The sequence below is a fragment of the Patella vulgata genome, chromosome 7, assembly GCF_932274485.2.
Source record: "Patella vulgata chromosome 7, xgPatVulg1.2, whole genome shotgun sequence".
In the NCBI taxonomy this organism is placed as follows: domain Eukaryota; kingdom Metazoa; phylum Mollusca; class Gastropoda; family Patellidae; genus Patella; species Patella vulgata.
The window spans coordinates 2,022,302-2,031,017 of record NC_065885.2 but is presented as its reverse complement, the minus strand read 5'-3'; the positions used below and the strand labels follow the sequence as shown (position 1 = coordinate 2,031,017).

Here is an 8,716-nt window from a genome sequence, read left to right as displayed (position 1 = left end):
AGAACAACAACAGTCCCATGGCATTCGGGAAAATATCAAAAGATAGCACACAGTCTGAAAGGAAGATTATTGAGAGAAAAACCTTGCCGGACACTCCGCCTTGGCAATAAAGTGATCCAATCACGAAAACGTAGCAAAGTTACGTCACAAATAAACGTCACAATCCCATTGAGGCTAGAGCACTAGCAATGGAATTAATAGACTAGATGGACTAGCCACTACAAAATTTACACAAACAGATCAAGAGATCATACAAGGGGGATAACGGGATATGGCATATACATACCAAAATCAAAGCTGAACTGTAGGAAAAGGCTACAGAACTAATGTCCATTAAAACTGCACTAGAATAGCTAGTTAGGCTTACACACCAAAAAGCCGTTATCCTGTCTGACTCCCTGAGTAGTATCGAGCTCCTCCAAAAGCAGGCAGGCCTTAATCCACGAACCTAAACCAAAACATAAAAATCTGTGAAAAGGAGGTGACCCTTGCATGGATCCCTTCCCACATCAATATTTTCGGCAACGAACAAGCCGACAATATTGTCTCTTTTGCTTATGATTTTCTGCTTTGAACACCTCCATACTGCTGGGCCTATAGGAGTTGGGCCAATCTCCAAAGGGGGGGGGGGGGTACACTCAGCACCCATCCCTTGTAGAAGGGATATTTACCCACATCCATACAATTGTGATGCGGCTATCGGTTTACTTGTAGAAAGAAATTCTAAAAATGGCGTCGTCCGAAGAGTGTGTTTACTTTTCATTGCTCAGTTGTCCTTTTTTTTAAAAGAAAATCGGATAAACTTGAAAGAAAGCCAGCATCAGACATTGAAAGCTTTGCATGGTAAAACATTCACACAGGTGTCGTCATGGGCCCACCATTTGTAATCCGGGAAGTTGAAAGAATTTCCAATGGCAGAATTCGCCACACAGCCGAGGCTAGATGTGGGGTACTGGAGTCTGCTGATGTTTGCCGAGTGGGGAGATGTAACTATTGCATTGTTTTTCGGACAACTAGTTTCATTATGTTTAACAATCGTTGTTAAACTAAATTGGGGAGATTTCGATTTGACAGTTTTTACGTATTTTTGAAACAGGTTTTAAAGTGTTGTCCTGTTATGCAAGATCTTTTTCAACGTTCCAAAGTAAATATACGGTGCTAAGATCACCTAAAGATAAGTTTTCGCTTTTGTTTTTATATTATACGCTGACATGTTATTGCTTCAAATCTTCCTGCGTGGTTTCCCCTTGTCAGTGATGCAGGATGGAGGGCCTGACAAGGACAGCTGTCTAGTCGTTCGGATGGGACGAAAAACCGAGGTCCCGTGTACACATTGGCTTGCAAGTAAAAGATCCCTTGGCAGTTGGAATTCGATATAAGAGTAGGCCGTAGCGCCGCTGCCCGGGCAAAATTTCTTTCATAGCACACTGTATGGCGTATGCCCGTCTTCATAAGCCCAGGTTAGGAGCAGAACAGTAGGACGTTAAACCCCATTTCATTTCATTTCAAATCTTCCTACTGCAAAAACTGGAAATTTCACCTTTGAACCTCCGGAGTCGCTAAGACTTAAAATAAATTTCTAAAATAAATAAATGTGTGTGGTTTATGATAATATATTTACTTTCCATCGCTTGAGAACATATCTATTCTCGTAGTAGACTGACTCTGCTGAATGCTGGTTTTCATTTATGTTTATAAATATGCTTTCAAGGGAGATAACTATTGCAGAAAACGTGAAGATTATTCATTTGTATCAGTTTAAAAATATTACAATATATATTACTTTGAAATAAAAAATGCCATAATTTTAAATTATTAGATTTGTTCACTGCATTGTTTCATGTTGAATATTAAAATATAAAATAAAATTAATTTGATGTAAATATTCATGTATAAATTGTTAACTTGAATCATATTTATAAGTAAACTTGTTTCAAGTGACTCTGATTTCTTCCCAAACTCTTTAGCTTTGCGCAGTGGCGGTACCATAGCCAGTGAGGAATTTCCGAGGCGTGGTTATTGCTAGTTGAAAACTATACCCAATACCCCGCGCTGACGACCTGCAGGTCGGCATGCGCAATTTTTGCCGGCTTCTACGGGAGCTAACACAAACCAAAAAGAATATAAAAGGGGACGCCTTTTCAATTGTCGATTGAAAGCTAATTTATTCAACTTGGTATTTCGATGTTTATTACAACAATATAATCACTGAGTGGCTATCGAAGCATATAACTACCATTCATAATTTCTACTTTTCGCCTTTTCAAAACACGAAAGTCGAAAAGTAGAAGTTACGACAAAATGTGAGGCGACAACACGCTATACAAGCCAAAGTCAACTCGAAAATAGGAAATTAAGAAATAACACACAGCGATAATAGCGCCCCTCGTTTTTTCCTAATTTCTTATTTTCGACTTGCATTTTGGCATGTATACCGTCTTGTCGACTTCGTCATATTTTTGTATTTATTGATGTCAGTAAGAAGGCATCAACACGCATACCAAGCCAAAATGCAATTTGAAAAGTAGAAATTAGGAAATTAACACACCGCGCTATTAAAGACCTATCATTTTGACTTTCACCTCGGAAGTTGTTGTAGTCTCAATTTTCCAGGTCGCATTTGAATACGTGCAATCGGGGCTCACGCTGTATTTCATTCTTTTCCGTCAAAATGGATAATAATTTTTATATAAAAAAAAAATATTCATATTTTTTTTCCGTCAACTGGGATATTTTATCTGCCAAAAATGTCTGATAACCCCTACCCCCTCCAAAAAAAACCCACCTTAGGCTACAACAATTTAATTCATTATATATCCCTATTATAAAACAAATTTCCCGTACCGGTATATACAATATACAGCAACTTACAAAATCCGTCTTACATGGGGATTGGGTGGTCTAGTGGTTTAACACGTGCGCGTGAAATCACAAGGTCTGGCATTGATTCAAGTGGTGTGGTTTTGATTCCCCGCTTAAACATGAGAAGGGAGTAGGGTCGTTGTCCAACCTTTTGGGTTTTCTCCGGATACCCCAGTTTCTATCCACTGCTAAAGACCCCTACGTTCAAACGAATTATTGAAATGATTTAGTTCGCAACGAGTGAATGTTAAGCCAGTCTGGAGGTCGGGTTTTCGATCCCTGCATTGGCCGAGAAAGTTCATTCAGATTTTCCGGCGGCTCCCCCCTTGGCAGTGATGCAGGAGGGGGGGGGGGGCTGACAAGGACAACTGTCTAGTTGTTCGGATGGGACCAATACCGAGGACACGTGTACACATTGGCGTGCACGTAAAAGATCCCTTGACAGTTGGGATTCGATATAAGAGAAGGCCGTATTGCCGCTGTTCGGGCAAAATTTCCCTTACAGCACACTGTATGGCGTTTGACCGTCTTCATTAGCCTAGGTGGGAGCAGAACAGTAGGACGTTAAACCCCAATTTCATTTAATTTCTCTTTTTCTCTCTCACTCTCATCGCCAATTTTTAAAATAAAATTGCACCATGTTAGTCACTGAATAACTCTTAGTTTGTGTCGAGTGGACGTTGCCCCCCACCCACCTCTCTCTCTCGCTCTCTCTTGGACTTGGAAAGGCTATCTTTACAAGTGTTGTTGGACCTTGCGACAAACCTCACACGTTTGAGAATATGTAGTCCCCACTTGACATGGAGTTTAGAATCCTGACATCTAAAATGGGACAAAAACTTTTAAACTCTGTAAACGTTTAATTATGCAAAAATGTAGAATAATCTGATAATCATGGCAAAATTTACACGAATTGAACGGAATGAAAAATATCAAATTTCTAAAATAAATAAATGTGTGTGGTTTATGATAATACATTTTCACTCCACCGCTTGAGAACACATCTATTCTCGCAGTATTCTAACTTTTTCCCTAATTTTCGTTGGGTAGAACGCTTTCTACCACAGATGGAGCAACATATGGCAACCTCTTGCCCAAAAGCATGTATGAGGTTCACCATGGAAAACTTAAGATACACAAGCTGGAAGTAGAGATAAGAAAACATGCAATTTTGGTCCCTAAATTTCAACCTAACCAACCTCTCAACTCTTGTATCCTTCCGCCTCAAAATCATGAATATTCACCAAAACCTGACAGAAAATGTATTTTCAAACCCTTTTCTTCGATTCTACACCAAAAAGTCAACAAAAATCGCCATGCAAAAGGGGGAAAGGGAAAGAATGACTAAATATAACTTTCGCCCTACATTAGAAATATTTGGTGAGCTGTGTCCAAATATGTTTTCAAGGGAGATAAATACTGCAGACACCGCGAAGATTATTCATTTGAATCAATTGTTAAATATTACAATATAAATTTTTTAGAATATAAAATGCCATAATTTTAAATTATCGGATTTGTTTGTGGCATCGTTTCATGTTGAATAGTGTATCATAAAATAAAATTGATTTGATGTAAATATTCCTGTATAAATTGTTAACTTGAATCATATTTATAAGTAAACGTGTTTCAAGTGAGTCTGATTTCTTTCCAATCTCTTTAGCTTTGCGCAGTGGCGGTACCATAGCCAGTGAGGAATTTCCGAGGCGTGGTTATTGCTAGTTGAAAACTATACCCAATACCCCGCGCTGACGACCTATTGGTCGGCATGCGCAATTTTTGTCGGCTTCTACGGGAGCGAATTACAAAAAAGAATCTAGAAGACATTTCTGGACAGACGACCCGAAATAGATTTATTCATCAAAATATCACGTTTATTAACAGAATATATGAAAACAAAAACTTAACAAATATAAACATATTATCTTAAATTAATAAACTTATTGTTCATAATAATACTTTTTTAAATATAAACCCGCACTAATAACCAAATGTCCGATTTCACCAAGGTCTCCAAACACTATTGTTATTGTTCATATTATTATTATTACTAATAAAACTGTTATTGTTATTATTAGAGTCTACTGTTGTATTCACCAAGGTCTCCAAACACTACTGTTATTGTTCATATTATTATTATTACTAATAAAACTGCTATTGTTATTATTAGAGTCTTCTGTTGTTTCAGTTTTAATATTCTGTCTATAATTGTGTCTATCTAATGGTACTGCTAATGATGGGTTATATTTAATGTAATTCTGGTTTTCACTTCTCGGTGAATATTGTCCAGATATATTTGTTGATATTCCAGGATATTGAATATAACTTAGAGTATGATTATAATGTGTTGATTGGATATTTCTAGACACGTGTTGTATCAGAGCACATTTCACTTTGTCCGACACTTCCGTTACACCGTTTAGAAATGACGTCATTTCCTGGAAACATCGAGTAAATCCTTTCTGATATTTGATTTGTTCTTCTCTTGGAAAACTTGTAAACGAGGTTTTAGTTTTCTTGAGGAATTCAACAGCAGACTCCAGAATTTCGACCTTTTCCATTTTATTGGCATCAAGATCCTACAATATTGAAACCATAAACACATTCATAAGATTTAGGTAACAAATGAATAAGCGTCATTAAATTTAAAATGCTGATACAGTACATTAAAATAATTTATTAATAGAATACATTTATATTTGAAGTAAGGTTTATAACAACTTACGGGTTCATAAGAAACTTCACTTTCACAAATAAATCCAATCTTATAAATTTAAAATATTGATATAGTACAGTTATATCTCAAGTAAAGATTAAAACAACTTACCGTTTGATAAGAAACTGAGTCTTTACATAACAAGTTTTTAATCTGGTCCAAACATTCCTTGATTCGGTTCCGTCTTTTCTTTTCAGCCAACAATTTTCGTCCTTTTCTAAAAGAAGTATAAGAACGAGATTCCATGATTAAAGTTTAATCACGTAGATGTGTTTAGGTAAAATGTTTCAAGTTTAACTGATGAATTATTTAGAAATCAGTTATTTTATACCATTCCTTCACATAACTGTAAACAATAATATCACGTGACTACTCGACGCCATTGAAGCATGCCGTTACAATCAGCCAATCAGTGACGTTGATAGTGTATCGGCACGCGAGTAGATTAGGCGCTAGACAGAGGTTAGGATCATCCTAATTGTCTGGCACAATCTAGAAGACGAGATTAATGGAGAAAGTTGGCGTGACACTTGGCGTGTGTAGTAGATATGACATCAAGTAGATAATTATTATAACGGTGTTTACAAGGAAGTCAGACTAAGCAACCTTAGGTCATACGACAGGTGGATATCGATGGTTGTTTTGGATTGATTATACAGTACAACGAGTTTCAAAGTTTATATATTATTTCATATTGAACTTTTTAGCATCTTTTATTCCATATAAGTGTGTCATGTGTCATTTTCGTTCACTAACTAAGTGCCGCTTAAACTGTTTTTTTTTTTCATTTTTTTGGAAAAATAAACTTAATACAATTTTAAAATATTTTAGAATATAATGTTGGAATATACGTGTATGAAAGTGTCACTACTTGATTTTTAAAATATTTAACTGACAATAAGTCTTTTTTAAATGTTGTTCGAATCTAGTATTTAAACAAGGTTAAGTATATTATTATTATATTTGAATCATGATCGATATCTATCACCACATTAATGCCTTAAAAACTGGGGGGTTGGATGGTCGAATGGTTAGCGCGTGCGCGTTGTATCATAAGGCCAACTGAAGTAGTTTCGATTCCCCGGTTTTACTACCAGTGCTAAAGACCCCTACGCGCATGTGAATTGTTGAAAGAAAATTGAACCACGTGTTAGTCCCGAAATGACGTGGTTTGTGTCGAGCGGACGTTAAACCCCGTTTCTCTCTCTCGCATTGTGAACCGTTCAACTAAAGGACGGAGCGGGCGACAACATAAATCCTTACATATATGGTATGGGTATAGCTACTATTTACCGACTGACAATTTAAAGGTTTCACAGAGGTGATGCGAAAGCCTTCTGTTGACTTTGTGCAAGATGACTGACCTTCATGTTCGTGTGCCGTCACATCAAACGGCTTCGATAACACATGCATTTTGTTTACATCGGTCGTAGTAATACTAACTTTCCCATTTACACTAAACAGGAAAACATTTTGTATCCAGATACTCTTCGAGGACTTTTTTTTATTATTTATTTAAAAAAAAATTGATTTCGATTTAATTTACAGAAGAAAAAAAATAACATTGAGAGCTAATTAACTGGCCCCGGTGTCATCTCTCTGAGTAATAGTAACAGCCAAGCGAATAAATACTGTTGATTAGTTTTTCAAACTAAAAGTACCTGATAAACATCAGCTGATGTAGATGGCGCCAGGAGGAGATCGTTATCTAAATGTATTTAACCCCGACTATTACTGCCATTAAATTATGACACTTGGCGTCCATCGTTTAACGGTTCAATGGTGCATATCACACGCCTATATATCAGCAACTTGTTCCACTCCCCAATATCAATCAATCTTTTATACCGTAACGTGTCTAAACAGATAGGATTACTGTTTATCAAACACATTCCAACCTTGAATAGTTCCAGCTTACAGTAACGGTTATTACAACACTTTTCACGCTTTATTATTTCATATTGATATCAACCAATCGTATCTTAGTTTACAGAAATAGAGTAATATGATTGGTCGGTGGATGACAGGTGTATGGGTAACGGATGATTTTTTAGTTGGCGTGACATGTGGCTTTAGTATTAGTTTTTGATTGACATTGACATACCTCTAGATATACCCGTAGATGAAACGTGATGTATATATCTCGTCTAAATCTAGAAAGAAATAAAATGAGGTTTAAGTCCTTCCACTGGGCTAATGCAGATGGACATAACCCATACAGTGTGCTATGAGGGGAGATTTAGTTCAGCAAGTGGCAGTACGGGCTACTCTTATTTCGAATTCCAACTGTCAATGATTCTTTAACGTGTCCCTATCGAACCACAAGAAACTATTCCTTGTCAGGCCCCCCCCCCCCCACACACACACACACCCCGTCCGGCACCACACCGGAAAATCGCGAGGAACTGTCTCGGCCAACACCGAGGGGGGGGGGGGACCCGAGACCAGGTTTATTGCCTGTAGAGGGAGAGAGAGAGAGCGATAGGGAGAGGGGATAATGCTCACTAAACACCAACTATGTCTTTTCGGGAATAAGATATATGGTAAAATAATGCGCGGGGTTTGGATGGCCGAATGGTTAGCACGTGAGCGCGCTGTATCATAAGGCCTGTCATTGAGTCAACTGGCGTGGTTTCGAATCCCCGGTTATACGCGAAAAGGAGTAGGGTCGCCTGTCCAACCTCGTAGGTTTTCTCCGGGTCCTCCGGTTTCCACCCACTGCTAAAGACCCCTACGTGCAAGCGAATTATTGAAATAAAATTAAACCATGTTAGTCCCGAAATGACCTAGTTTGTGTCGAGTGGACGTTAAACCCCATTTCTCTCTCTCTCTCTCTCTCTCTCAATAATGCTCTCGCATTCATCTTAGGAGCAAACTGTTTGCCGATATTACGTTAAGAAACCTTCCAGTTCTCGACCAAGCTAGCTTAAGTAGCGATTAGCGATTTCATTGGCATTCCAAAGACGGGTGACTAAAACTAAAAAATGTGGTATGCGACTGTGCAGTTCGTTCACAAAACGTTACCGAAGATCAACAATAAAGTATATCTCTACAATAATATTAAAGCTTTTGTGATTGGATGTACATAACTTAAATTAACTATTGTTAACCAATATTTCCGTTATATCGATAAATATA

At 37.6% G+C, this 8,716-nt stretch overlaps 2 non-coding genes across 2 annotated transcripts; both read left to right on the top strand.

Moving 5' to 3' along the window:
- Positions 1-1,965: 1,965 nt before the first annotated feature.
- On the top strand, positions 1,966-2,102 carry LOC126828916 (U4 spliceosomal RNA). The gene has a single exon (XR_007683299.1). It is a non-coding gene; the product is annotated as a U4 spliceosomal RNA (small nuclear RNA).
- Positions 2,103-4,523: 2,421 nt separating this feature from the next.
- On the top strand, positions 4,524-4,660 carry LOC126828912 (U4 spliceosomal RNA). The gene has a single exon (XR_007683295.1). It is a non-coding gene; the product is annotated as a U4 spliceosomal RNA (small nuclear RNA).
- Positions 4,661-8,716: the final 4,056 nt, after the last annotated feature.